Below are 14262 nucleotides of genomic sequence, written 5' to 3' on the forward strand. Positions count from 1 at the left end.
CGACAGTCTGTTCACTACTTCTCCACTTGCGTCTCACTACATGGAGATGCCTCTGGACCTGGTTGGGGTCTTCCTTGACCGGGACAGTGGGACTGTGAGCTTTTGGAATGTCGCCAAGAGTTCCCTTATCTGGAGATACCCCAATGGCACTCTGCAATTTCCGGTCAGGCCCGTTTTTCACAGGGGCAACCCATTGCAGTGAGTGGAGGGCCTTTCCAGGTGTTGGGAACTCCGCACCCGAGAACCCGGCTCACAAGTTGTCGCCGTGCCAACTCAACCAACCGGTAAGCCAGGGGCTCTCTGGCCTGTGGTCTCAGCTATGGGGAAAGGGTGAACCGGAAGGTCAAAGTCCACAAGAGACCATGCCAAAACAAAGAGCCTCTTCCCGGAACAAAAGCGCAAACAAAGCAACAACAGAGCAACAACACATCCCACCCACCCCAAATGAAACCAAAACCCAAGGAATGAACGACTCCTCCCCGCAAAACCCTACACAGAAAAACAGGAACACCAAAGGAAAAAAAAACAGTGAAAACCGTAACCACCACCAAAAGAAACCAACAAATATGCGAGGAAAGACAGGCTCCGGTCGTTTGGCCCAGTGCAACGGAGTGCTTGCCTAGCTGGATCCCATTCCTTGGGACCACCTTCCAGGACAAAGCTGACTGAGATCCTCCTGTTCACGCTTTCCACATAGCTGAGAGGACCCTAGTGCCCTGAGGGCCCTAGTGCTCCTGGCTTACTTGTCTGTTGAGTTCGGATGCTGATACCTTGTGAGAGGGGGGCAGGGCTCAAGGGGTGAAGACCCTGCCCAACAGAGGTTCCTAAGGAGTTCCAAAAATAAACTGTAGGAGGATGCCCCAGTACCATGACATACACTCCCTCAGCTCTCTTTAGGAAACACAAGGTAGGATGGCTGTTCCCAGCGAGCTTGGCCACGTTGCGTGGTTAAGTCATAAAGTACGAGATGGAGAGAAATGAGTTGGGGGAGGAGGGAGGAAAAAAGTCGGTTTGGGGAGGGGTGTCTCAAGTCTCAACATCCTAGCTACTGAGGAGGCTGAGGTCTGAGGACTGCAGTTCAACGCCAGCCTGGCAACTACAGGACCTGAGACTCGCAGCTCCAAAGAATCATTAGAAAAATGGGAAGTTGGGCTGTGGCTCCAGGGGTAGGGCAGTAGCCATGAGCTGAAGAGTTCAGGGACGGGGCCCAGAGTTCAAGCCCCGTAACACCACAAAGCAAGCTAGGAAGGAAAGAAACCAGACAAGAAAGAGGCCCTAAAAGGGAAGAAAAGAAAGAGCCTTTTGGCCATGGGGTCAAACCTCACTTTCACTGAAAATTCCCTTGAAATGGCCAGTGCAGAAAGAACTGGTCAGAAGCATTTGCCTGAAAAAGGAATTGAAAGGTGTGGCTGCTGCTGCTGCTGCTGCTGCAAGGTCAATTCCAGCACCTATTGATATGCAAATCAAGTTGCCTGGAACAGGTGCGTCATTGCAAGCCCTTCCGGGGGCTCCGCCCCCCTCAGCATAAATAAGAGCACTGGTCCGCCTCTCGGGCCTCTCGGAGGAAGGGCCACCCCAGCAAGACCGTCTGCGTTGGGAGCTTGGATAGCGCCTCTGAGTGTGAGAGCGGTAGGATCTGCTCTTTTCATCCTTGTTCACGTTTGCTTTGGTCTTTGAGCGGCTCACTCGGTGGGTGCGTGGTTCCTTCGGTCTGTCGGTCTGTGGGTCGGTCGGTCGGTCGGTCTCGGTCTGTTGTGGGGCTAGCGCCGGGGCCTGGGGGCCACCCCTGCGGCCCTCTGGGCTCTGGGCTTGCGCTGTGCCACTGGAGCCGCGGCGCCGCGCCTGATTACCGTGTGGTCGATCGGAGGGAGGAGAGAAGGGGGCCAGGCGCGCTTTCCTGCGCGGGCAGGCCGGGAAGCGGGACCTTCAGATCCCAGCCCCCCGAGTAGCCAAGATCAGCGGTGCGAGCCGGCGACGCCCGGCTCCCCGCTTTCAAGGATGGACGGCGCGGCTCTGCAAGCCTTCCAGAAGGAGCTGAGCTGCGCCGTCTGCAGAAATACCTTCCTAGACCCAGTCACCATAGACTGCGGCCACAGTTTCTGTCGACCTTGTCTCTGCCTGTCCTGGCACGAAAGGCAGACCCCCCCAGGAACGTGCCCTGCCTGCCGCGAACCCACCCAGCAGGGAGACCTCAGGTCTGACGTCCTTCTGAAGAGCCTGGCGGCCCTTGCCAGAAAAGCCAGCCTCTGGCGAATCCTGAGCTCGGAGGAACACAAGTGTGGCCCACACAAGGAGACAAGGCACATCTTCTGCCAGGTCGGCAAGGACCTGCTCTGTGCGCAGTGCTCCCGCTCTCAGGAGCACGAGTCTCACAACCACCAGCCCGTGGAAACGGCTGCTGAAGAGCAGCGGGAGGCCATTTGCAAGCTGATGTCCACCATCTGGAACAAGGTACAAGAAAACCAGAGGAACATCCACAAGAACAGGAGACTCATCGTCCAGTGGGTTCGCTATGTGAACCTCTACCGAGGGACCACCAAGGAGGTTTTTGCCATGCTGGATCGGGAACGCCACGAGGAGGAAAAGCAGCATTCGGACAGACTTCTCAGCCAAGGAAGACAGGTTTTAGGGCAACTCAGCCAAATGGAGACCCAGATGATTCAGAAGAGGCGCCAGCTCAGAGAAACCTACCAGGAGCTCATCCAGACGTACCAGAAGCCAGACCTGGAACTTCTCAGGTCTGTCGACCTGACACTGGAGAGTGGCAAGGAAGTGCTGGCCTTCATGCCTGGCCCTGTGAGGCCACAGCTCCGTGCTCTTCCAGTCCCTGGAGTACTGGAGACACTCAACAGGTACCGAGTGGGCATTTCCTTGCGAGAGGCTGCCCACAATCAAGGTGAGCCGCCCGCTCCTCCGCGAGAGGTTGGAGCCGCCCGTGGAGACACGCTTGGGAATCCTGCTGAACACTCCATCGACTCGACCGCCTTCGGGGCCCAGGTCTTCAGCTCGGGGAAACATTACTGGGAGCTCAGTGCCAAAGGTTCTTCCACCTGGGCTGTAGGAGTCTGCAGGGACTCGGCGGTGGGGAGAGACCTCCCCATGGATGAATCTCAGGACCTCTTTCTTCTCTTAGCTATGAAATCCAACACCTACGACAGTCTGTTCACTACTTCTCCACTTGCGTCTCACTACATGGAGATGCCTCTGGACCTGGTTGGGGTCTTCCTTGACCGGGACAGTGGGACTGTGAGCTTTTGGAATGTCGCCAAGAGTTCCCTTATCTGGAGATACCCCAATGGCACTCTGCAATTTCCGGTCAGGCCCGATTTTCACAGGGGCAACCCATTGCAGTGAGTGGAGGGCCTTTCCAGGTGTTGGGAACTCCGCACCCGAGAACCCGGCTCACAAGTTGTCGCCGTGCCAACTCAACCAACCGGTAAGCCAGGGGCTCTCTGGCCTGTGGTCTCAGCTATGGGGAAAGGGTGAACCGGAAGGTCAAAGTCCACAAGAGACCATGCCAAAACAAAGAGCCTCTTCCCGGAACAAAAGCGCAAACAAAGCAACAACAGAGCAACAACACACCCCACCCACCCCAAATGAAACCAAAACCCAAGGAGTGAACGACTCCTCCCCGCAAAACCCTACACAGAAAAACAGGAACACCAAAGGAAAAAAAAAAAACAGTGAAAACCGTAACCACCACCAAAAGAAACCAACAAATATGCGAGGAAAGACAGGCTCCGGTCGTTTGGCCCAGTGCAACGGAGTGCTTGCCTAGCTGGATCCCATTCCTTGGGACCACCTTCCAGGACAAAGCTGACTGAGATCCTCCTGTTCACGCTTTCCACATAGCTGAGAGGACCCTAGAGCCCTGAGGGCCCTAGTGCTCCTGGCTTACTTGTCTGTTGAGTTGGGATGCTGATAACTTGTGAGAGGGGGGCAGGGCTCAAGGGGTGAAGACCCTGCCCAACAGAGGTTCCTAAGGAGTTCCAAAAATAAACTGTAGGAGGATGCCCCAGTACCATGACATACACTCCCTCAGCTCTCTTTAGGAAACACAAGGTAGGATGGCTGTTCCCAGCGAGCTTGGCCACGTTGCGTGGTTAAGTCATAAAGTACGAGATGGAGAGAAATGAGTTGGGGGAGGAGGGAGGAAAAAAGTCGGTTTGGGGAGGGGTGTCTCAAGTCTCAACATCCTAGCTACTGAGGAGGCTGAGGTCTGAGGACTGCAGTTCAACGCCAGCCTGGCAACTACAGGACCTGAGACTCGCAGCTCCAAAGAATCATTAGAAAAATGGGAAGTTGGGCTGTGGCTCCAGGGGTAGGGCAGTAGCCATGAGCTGAAGAGTTCAGGGACGGGGCCCAGAGTTCAAGCCCCGTAACACCACAAAGCAAGCTAGGAAGCAAAGAAACCAGACAAGAAAGAGGCCCTAAAAGGGAAGAAAAGAAAGAGCCTTTTGGCCATGGGGTCAAACCTCACTTTCACTGAAAATTCCCTTGAAATGGCCAGTGCAGAAAGAAGTGGTCAGAAGCATTTGCCTGAAAAAGGAATTGAAAGGTGTGGCTGCTGCTGCTGCTGCTGCTGCAAGGTCAATTCCAGCACCTATTGATATGCAAGTCAAGTTGCCTGGAACAGGTGCGTCATTGCAAGCCCTTCCGGGGGCTCCGCCCCCCTCAGCATAAATAAGAGCGCTGGTCCGCCTCTCGGGCCTCTCGGAGGAAGGGCCACCCCAGCGAGACCGTCTGCGTTGGGAGCTTGGATAGCGCCTCTGAGTGTGAGAGCGGTAGGATCTGCTCTTTTCATCCTTGTTCACGTTTGCTTTGGTCTTTGAGCGGCTCACTCGGTGGGTGCGTGGTTCCTTCGGTCTGTCGGTCGGTCGGTCTCGGTCTGTTGTGGGGCTAGCGCCGGGGCCTGGGGGCCACCCCTGCGGCCCTCTGGGCTCTGGGCTAGCGCTGTGCCACTGGAGCCGCGGCGCCGCGCCTGATTACCGTGTGGTCGATCGGAGGGAGGAGAGAAGGGGGCCAGGCGCGCTTTCCTGCGGGGGCAGGCCGGGAAGCGGGACCTTCAGATCCCAGCCCTCCGAGTAGCCAAGATCAGCGGTGCGAGCCGGCGACGCCCGGCTCCCCGCTTTCAAGGATGGACGGCGCGGCTCTGCAAGCCTTCCAGAAGGAGCTGAGCTGCGCCGTCTGCAGAAATACCTTCCTAGACCCAGTCACCATAGACTGCGGCCACAGTTTCTGTCGACCTTGTCTCTGCCTGTCCTGGCACGAAAGGCAGACCCCCCCAGGAACGTGCCCTGCCTGCCGCGAACCCACCCAGCAGGGAGACCTCAGGTCTGACGTCCTTCTGAAGAGCCTGGCGGCCCTTGCCAGAAAAGCCAGCCTCTGGCGAATCCTGAGCTCGGAGGAACACAAGTGTGGCCCACACAAGGAGACAAGGCACATCTTCTGCCAGGTCGACAAGGACCTGCTCTGTGCGCAGTGCTCCCGCTCTCAGGAGCACGAGTCTCACAACCACCAGCCCGTGGAAACGGCTGCTGAAGAGCAGCGGGAGGCCATTTGCAAGCTGATGTCCACCATCTGGAACAAGGTACAAGAAAACCAGAGGAACATCCACAAGAACAGGAGACTCATCGTCCAGTGGGTTCGCTATGTGAACCTCTACCGAGGGACCACCAAGGAGGTTTTTGCCATGCTGGATCGGGAACGCCACGAGGAGGAAAAGCAGCATTCGGACAGACTTCTCAGCCAAGGAAGACAGGTTTTAGGGCAACTCAGCCAAATGGAGACCCAGATGATTCAGAAGAGGCGCCAGCTCAGAGAAACCTACCAGGAGCTCATCCAGACGTACCAGAAGCCAGACCTGGAACTTCTCAGGTCTGTCGACCTGACACTGGAGAGTGGCAAGGAAGTGCTGGCCTTCATGCCTGGCCCTGTGAGGCCACAGCTCCGTGCTCTTCCAGTCCCTGGAGTACTGGAGACACTCAACAGGTACCGAGTGGGCATTTCCTTGCGAGAGGCTGCCCACAATCAAGGTGAGCCGCCCGCTCCTCCGCGAGAGGTTGGAGCCGCCCGTGGAGACACGCTTGGGAATCCTGCTGAACACTCCATCGACTCGACCGCCTTCGGGGCCCAGGTCTTCAGCTCGGGGAAACATTACTGGGAGCTCAGTGCCAAAGGTTCTTCCACCTGGGCTGTAGGAGTCTGCAGGGACTCGGCGGTGGGGAGAGACCTCCCCATGGATGAATCTCAGGACCTCTTTCTTCTCTTAGCTATGAAATCCAACACCTACGACAGTCTGTTCACTACTTCTCCACTTGCGTCTCACTACATGGAGATGCCTCTGGACCTGGTTGGGGTCTTCCTTGACCGGGACAGTGGGACTGTGAGCTTTTGGAATGTCGCCAAGAGTTCCCTTATCTGGAGATACCCCAATGGCACTCTGCAATTTCCGGTCAGGCCCGATTTTCACAGGGGCAACCCATTGCAGTGAGTGGAGGGCCTTTCCAGGTGTTGGGAACTCCGCACCCGAGAACCCGGCTCACAAGTTGTCGCCGTGCCAACTCAACCAACCGGTAAGCCAGGGGCTCTCTGGCCTGTGGTCTCAGCTATGGGGAAAGGGTGAACCGGAAGGTCAAAGTCCACAAGAGACCATGCCAAAACAAAGAGCCTCTTCCCGGAACAAAAGCGCAAACAAAGCAACAACAGAGCAACAACACACCCCACCCACCCCAAATGAAACCAAAACCCAAGGAGTGAACGACTCCTCCCCGCAAAACCCTACACAGAAAAACAGGAACACCAAAGGAAAAAAAAAAAAACAGTGAAAACCGTAACCACCACCAAAAGAAACCAACAAATATGCGAGGAAAGACAGGCTCCGGTCGTTTGGCCCAGTGCAACGGAGTGCTTGCCTAGCTGGATCCCATTCCTTGGGACCACCTTCCAGGACAAAGCTGACTGAGATCCTCCTGTTCACGCTTTCCACATAGCTGAGAGGACCCTAGAGCCCTGAGGGCCCTAGTGCTCCTGGCTTACTTGTCTGTTGAGTTGGGATGCTGATAACTTGTGAGAGGGGGGCAGGGCTCAAGGGGTGAAGACCCTGCCCAACAGAGGTTCCTAAGGAGTTCCAAAAATAAACTGTAGGAGGATGCCCCAGTACCATGACATACACTCCCTCAGCTCTCTTTAGGAAACACAAGGTAGGATGGCTGTTCCCAGCGAGCTTGGCCACGTTGCGTGGTTAAGTCATAAAGTACGAGATGGAGAGAAATGAGTTGGGGGAGGAGGGAGGAAAAAAGTCGGTTTGGGGAGGGGTGTCTCAAGTCTCAACATCCTAGCTACTGAGGAGGCTGAGGTCTGAGGACTGCAGTTCAACGCCAGCCTGGCAACTACAGGACCTGAGACTCGCAGCTCCAAAGAATCATTAGAAAAATGGGAAGTTGGGCTGTGGCTCCAGGGGTAGGGCAGTAGCCATGAGCTGAAGAGTTCAGGGACGGGGCCCAGAGTTCAAGCCCCGTAACACCACAAAGCAAGCTAGGAAGCAAAGAAACCAGACAAGAAAGAGGCCCTAAAAGGGAAGAAAAGAAAGAGCCTTTTGGCCATGGGGTCAAACCTCACTTTCACTGAAAATTCCCTTGAAATGGCCAGTGCAGAAAGAAGTGGTCAGAAGCATTTGCCTGAAAAAGGAATTGAAAGGTGTGGCTGCTGCTGCTGCTGCTGCTGCAAGGTCAATTCCAGCACCTATTGATATGCAAGTCAAGTTGCCTGGAACAGGTGCGTCATTGCAAGCCCTTCCGGGGGCTCCGCCCCCCTCAGCATAAATAAGAGCGCTGGTCCGCCTCTCGGGCCTCTCGGAGGAAGGGCCACCCCAGCGAGACCGTCTGCGTTGGGAGCTTGGATAGCGCCTCTGAGTGTGAGAGCGGTAGGATCTGCTCTTTTCATCCTTGTTCACGTTTGCTTTGGTCTTTGAGCGGCTCACTCGGTGGGTGCGTGGTTCCTTCGGTCTGTCGGTCGGTCGGTCTCGGTCTGTTGTGGGGCTAGCGCCGGGGCCTGGGGGCCACCCCTGCGGCCCTCTGGGCTCTGGGCTAGCGCTGTGCCACTGGAGCCGCGGCGCCGCGCCTGATTACCGTGTGGTCGATCGGAGGGAGGAGAGAAGGGGGCCAGGCGCGCTTTCCTGCGGGGGCAGGCCGGGAAGCGGGACCTTCAGATCCCAGCCCTCCGAGTAGCCAAGATCAGCGGTGCGAGCCGGCGACGCCCGGCTCCCCGCTTTCAAGGATGGACGGCGCGGCTCTGCAAGCCTTCCAGAAGGAGCTGAGCTGCGCCGTCTGCAGAAATACCTTCCTAGACCCAGTCACCATAGACTGCGGCCACAGTTTCTGTCGACCTTGTCTCTGCCTGTCCTGGCACGAAAGGCAGACCCCCCCAGGAACGTGCCCTGCCTGCCGCGAACCCACCCAGCAGGGAGACCTCAGGTCTGACGTCCTTCTGAAGAGCCTGGCGGCCCTTGCCAGAAAAGCCAGCCTCTGGCGAATCCTGAGCTCGGAGGAACACAAGTGTGGCCCACACAAGGAGACAAGGCACATCTTCTGCCAGGTCGGCAAGGACCTGCTCTGTGCGCAGTGCTCCCGCTCTCAGGAGCACGAGTCTCACAACCACCAGCCCGTGGAAACGGCTGCTGAAGAGCAGCGGGAGGCCATTTGCAAGCTGATGTCCACCATCTGGAACAAGGTACAAGAAAACCAGAGGAACATCCACAAGAACAGGAGACTCATCGTCCAGTGGGTTCGCTATGTGAACCTCTACCGAGGGACCACCAAGGAGGTTTTTGCCATGCTGGATCGGGAACGCCACGAGGAGGAAAAGCAGCATTCGGACAGACTTCTCAGCCAAGGAAGACAGGTTTTAGGGCAACTCAGCCAAATGGAGACCCAGATGATTCAGAAGAGGCGCCAGCTCAGAGAAACCTACCAGGAGCTCATCCAGACGTACCAGAAGCCAGACCTGGAACTTCTCAGGTCTGTCGACCTGACACTGGAGAGTGGCAAGGAAGTGCTGGCCTTCATGCCTGGCCCTGTGAGGCCACAGCTCCGTGCTCTTCCAGTCCCTGGAGTACTGGAGACACTCAACAGGTACCGAGTGGGCATTTCCTTGCGAGAGGCTGCCCACAATCAAGGTGAGCCGCCCGCTCCTCCGCGAGAGGTTGGAGCCGCCCGTGGAGACACGCTTGGGAATCCTGCTGAACACTCCATCGACTCGACCGCCTTCGGGGCCCAGGTCTTCAGCTCGGGGAAACATTACTGGGAGCTCAGTGCCAAAGGTTCTTCCACCTGGGCTGTAGGAGTCTGCAGGGACTCGGCGGTGGGGAGAGACCTCCCCATGGATGAATCTCAGGACCTCTTTCTTCTCTTAGCTATGAAATCCAACACCTACGACAGTCTGTTCACTACTTCTCCACTTGTGTCTCACTACATGGAGATGCCTCTGGACCTGGTTGGGGTCTTCCTTGACCGGGACAGTGGGACTGTGAGCTTTTGGAATGTCGCCAAGAGTTCCCTTATCTGGAGATACCCCAATGGCACTCTGCAATTCCCGGTCAGGCCCGTTTTTCACAGGGGCAACCCATTGCAGTGAGTGGAGGGCCTTTCCAGGTGTTGGGAACTCCGCACCCGAGAACCCGGCTCACAAGTTGTCGCCGTGCCAACTCAACCAACCGGTAAGCCAGGGGCTCTCTGGCCTGTGGTCTCAGCTATGGGGAAAGGGTGAACCGGAAGGTCAAAGTCCACAAGAGACCATGCCAAAACAAAGAGCCTCTTCCCGGAACAAAAGCGCAAACAAAGCAACAACAGAGCAACAACACACCCCACCCACCCCAAATGAAACCAAAACCCAAGGAGTGAACGACTCCTCCCCGCGAAACCCTACACAGAAAAACAGGAACACCAAAGGAAAAAAAAAACAGTGAAAACCGTAACCACCACCAAAAGAAACCAACAAATATGCGAGGAAAGACAGGCTCCGGTCGTTTGGCCCAGTGCAACGGAGTGCTTGCCTAGCTGGATCCCATTCCTTGGGACCACCTTCCAGGACAAAGCTGACTGAGATCCTCCTGTTCACGCTTTCCACATAGCTGAGAGGACCCTAGTGCCCTGAGGGCCCTAGTGCTCCTGGCTTACTTGTCTGTTGAGTTGGGATGCTGATAACTTGTGAGAGGGGGGCAGGGCTCAAGGGGTGAAGACCCTGCCCAACAGAGGTTCCTAAGGAGTTCCAAAAATAAACTGTAGGAGGATGCCCCAGTACCATGACATACACTCCCTCAGCTCTCTTTAGGAAACACAAGGTAGGATGGCTGTTCCCAGCGAGCTTGGCCACGTTGCGTGGTTAAGTCATAAAGTACGAGATGGAGAGAAATGAGTTGGGGGAGGAGGGAGGAAAAAAGTCGGTTTGGGGAGGGGTGTCTCAAGTCTCAACATCCTAGCTACTGAGGAGGCTGAGGTCTGAGGACTGCAGTTCAACGCCAGCCTGGCAACTACAGGACCTGAGACTCGCAGCTCCAAAGAATCATTAGAAAAATGGGAAGTTGGGCTGTGGCTCCAGGGGTAGGGCAGTAGCCATGAGCTGAAGAGTTCAGGGACGGGGCCCAGAGTTCAAGCCCCGTAACACCACAAAGCAAGCTAGGAAGCAAAGAAACCAGACAAGAAAGAGGCCCTAAAAGGGAAGAAAAGAAAGAGCCTTTTGGCCATGGGGTCAAACCTCACTTTCACTGAAAATTCCCTTGAAATGGCCAGTGCAGAAAGAAGTGGTCAGAAGCATTTGCCTGAAAAAGGAATTGAAAGGTGTGGCTGCTGCTGCTGCTGCTGCTGCAAGGTCAATTCCAGCACCTATTGATATGCAAATCAAGTTGCCTGGAACAGGTGCGTCATTGCAAGCCCTTCCGGGGGCTCCGCCCCCCTCAGCATAAATAAGAGCGCTGGTCCGCCTCTCGGGCCTCTCGGAGGAAGGGCCACCCCAGCGAGACCGTCTGCGTTGGGAGCTTGGATAGCGCCTCTGAGTGTGAGAGCGGTAGGATCTGCTCTTTTCATCCTTGTTCACGTTTGCTTTGGTCTTTGAGCGGCTCACTCGGTGGGTGCGTGGTTCCTTCGGTCTGTCGGTCGGTCGGTCTCGGTCTGTTGTGGGGCTAGCGCCGGGGCCTGGGGGCCACCCCTGCGGCCCTCTGGGCTCTGGGCTAGCGCTGTGCCACTGGAGCCGCGGCGCCGCGCCTGATTACCGTGTGGTCGATCGGAGGGAGGAGAGAAGGGGGCCAGGCGCGCTTTCCTGCGCGGGCAGGCCGGGAAGCGGGACCTTCAGATCCCAGCCCCCCGAGTAGCCAAGATCAGCGGTGCGAGCCGGCGACGCCCGGCTCCCCGCTTTCAAGGATGGACGGCGCGGCTCTGCAAGCCTTCCAGAAGGAGCTGAGCTGCGCCGTCTGCAGAAATACCTTCCTAGACCCAGTCACCATAGACTGCGGCCACAGTTTCTGTCGACCTTGTCTCTGCCTGTCCTGGCACGAAAGGCAGACCCCCCCAGGAACGTGCCCTGCCTGCCGCGAACCCACCCAGCAGGGAGACCTCAGGTCTGACGTCCTTCTGAAGAGCCTGGCGGCCCTTGCCAGAAAAGCCAGCCTCTGGCGAATCCTGAGCTCGGAGGAACACAAGTGTGGCCCACACAAGGAGACAAGGCACATCTTCTGCCAGGTCGGCAAGGACCTGCTCTGTGCGCAGTGCTCCCGCTCTCAGGAGCACGAGTCTCACAACCACCAGCCCGTGGAAACGGCTGCTGAAGAGCAGCGGGAGGCCATTTGCAAGCTGATGTCCACCATCTGGAACAAGGTACAAGAAAACCAGAGGAACATCCACAAGAACAGGAGACTCATCGTCCAGTGGGTTCGCTATGTGAACCTCTACCGAGGGACCACCAAGGAGGTTTTTGCCATGCTGGATCGGGAACGCCACGAGGAGGAAAAGCAGCATTCGGACAGACTTCTCAGCCAAGGAAGACAGGTTTTAGGGCAACTCAGCCAAATGGAGACCCAGATGATTCAGAAGAGGCGCCAGCTCAGAGAAACCTACCAGGAGCTCATCCAGACGTACCAGAAGCCAGACCTGGAACTTCTCAGGTCTGTCGACCTGACACTGGAGAGTGGCAAGGAAGTGCTGGCCTTCATGCCTGGCCCTGTGAGGCCACAGCTCCGTGCTCTTCCAGTCCCTGGAGTACTGGAGACACTCAACAGGTACCGAGTGGGCATTTCCTTGCGAGAGGCTGCCCACAATCAAGGTGAGCCGCCCGCTCCTCCGCGAGAGGTTGGAGCCGCCCGTGGAGACACGCTTGGGAATCCTGCTGAACACTCCATCGACTCGACCGCCTTCGGGGCCCAGGTCTTCAGCTCGGGGAAACATTACTGGGAGCTCAGTGCCAAAGGTTCTTCCACCTGGGCTGTAGGAGTCTGCAGGGACTCGGCGGTGGGGAGAGACCTCCCCATGGATGAATCTCAGGACCTCTTTCTTCTCTTAGCTATGAAATCCAACACCTACGACAGTCTGTTCACTACTTCTCCACTTGTGTCTCACTACATGGAGATGCCTCTGGACCTGGTTGGGGTCTTCCTTGACCTGGACAGTGGGACTGTGAGCTTTTGGAATGTCGCCAAGAGTTCCCTTATCTGGAGATACCCCAATGGCACTCTGCAATTCCCGGTCAGGCCCGTTTTTCACAGGGGCAACCCATTGCAGTGAGTGGAGGGCCTTTCCAGGTGTTGGGAACTCCGCACCCGAGAACCCGGCTCACAAGTTGTCGCCGTGCCAACTCAACCAACCGGTAAGCCAGGGGCTCTCTGGCCTGTGGTCTCAGCTATGGGGAAAGGGTGAACCGGAAGGTCAAAGTCCACAAGAGACCATGCCAAAACAAAGAGCCTCTTCCCGGAACAAAAGCGCAAACAAAGCAACAACAGAGCAACAACACACCCCACCCACCCCAAATGAAACCAAAACCCAAGGAGTGAACGACTCCTCCCCGCGAAACCCTACACAGAAAAACAGGAACACCAAAGGAAAAAAAAAAACAGTGAAAACCGTAACCACCACCAAAAGAAACCAACAAATATGCGAGGAAAGACAGGCTCCGGTCGTTTGGCCCAGTGCAACGGAGTGCTTGCCTAGCTGGATCCCATTCCTTGGGACCACCTTCCAGGACAAAGCTGACTGAGATCCTCCTGTTCACGCTTTCCACATAGCTGAGAGGACCCTAGTGCCCTGAGGGCCCTAGTGCTCCTGGCTTACTTGTCTGTTGAGTTCGGATGCTGATACCTTGTGAGAGGGGGGCAGGGCTCAAGGGGTGAAGACCCTGCCCAACAGAGGTTCCTAAGGAGTTCCAAAAATAAACTGTAGGAGGATGCCCCAGTACCATGACATACACTCCCTCAGCTCTCTTTAGGAAACACAAGGTAGGATGGCTGTTCCCAGCGAGCTTGGCCACGTTGCGTGGTTAAGTCATAAAGTACGAGATGGAGAGAAATGAGTTGGGGGAGGAGGGAGGAAAAAAGTCGGTTTGGGGAGGGGTGTCTCAAGTCTCAACGTCCTAGCTACTGAGGAGGCTGAGGTCTGAGGACTGCAGTTCAACGCCAGCCTGGCAACTACAGGACCTGAGACTCGCAGCTCCAAAGAATCATTAGAAAAATGGGAAGTTGGGCTGTGGCTCCAGGGGTAGGGCAGTAGCCATGAGCTGAAGAGTTCAGGGACGGGGCCCAGAGTTCAAGCCCCGTAACACCACAAAGCAAGCTAGGAAGCAAAGAAACCAGACAAGAAAGAGGCCCTAAAAGGGAAGAAAAGAAAGAGCCTTTTGGCCATGGGGTCAAACCTCACTTTCACTGAAAATTCCCTTGAAATGGCCAGTGCAGAAAGAAGTGGTCAGAAGCATTTGCCTGAAAAAGGAATTGAAAGGTGTGGCTGCTGCTGCTGCTGCTGCTGCTGCAAGGTCAATTCCAGCACCTATTGATATGCAAATCAAGTTGCCTGGAACAGGTGCGTCATTGCAAGCCCTTCCGGGGGCTCCGCCCCCCTCAGCATAAATAAGAGCGCTGGTCCGCCTCTCGGGCCTCTCGGAGGAAGGGCCACCCCAGCGAGACCGTCTGCGTTGGGAGCTTGGATAGCGCCTCTGAGTGTGAGAGCGGTAGGATCTGCTCTTTTCATCCTTGTTCACGTTTGCTTTGGTCTTTGAGCGGCTCACTCG

The 14262-nt window shown here is 56.3% G+C and overlaps 1 pseudogene; it reads left to right on the forward strand.

Annotated features, from left to right (window-relative positions):
• Positions 1-5137: 5137 nt before the first annotated feature.
• Positions 5138-12770, forward strand: LOC150040129 (tripartite motif-containing protein 43 pseudogene; annotated as a pseudogene).
• Positions 12771-14262: the final 1492 nt, after the last annotated feature.

Source organism: Megascapheus bottae, unplaced genomic scaffold (genome assembly GCF_031878675.1).
Source record: "Megascapheus bottae isolate mThoBot1 unplaced genomic scaffold, mThoBot2.hap1 HAP1_SCAFFOLD_48, whole genome shotgun sequence".
NCBI classification, from domain to species: domain Eukaryota; kingdom Metazoa; phylum Chordata; class Mammalia; order Rodentia; family Geomyidae; genus Megascapheus; species Megascapheus bottae.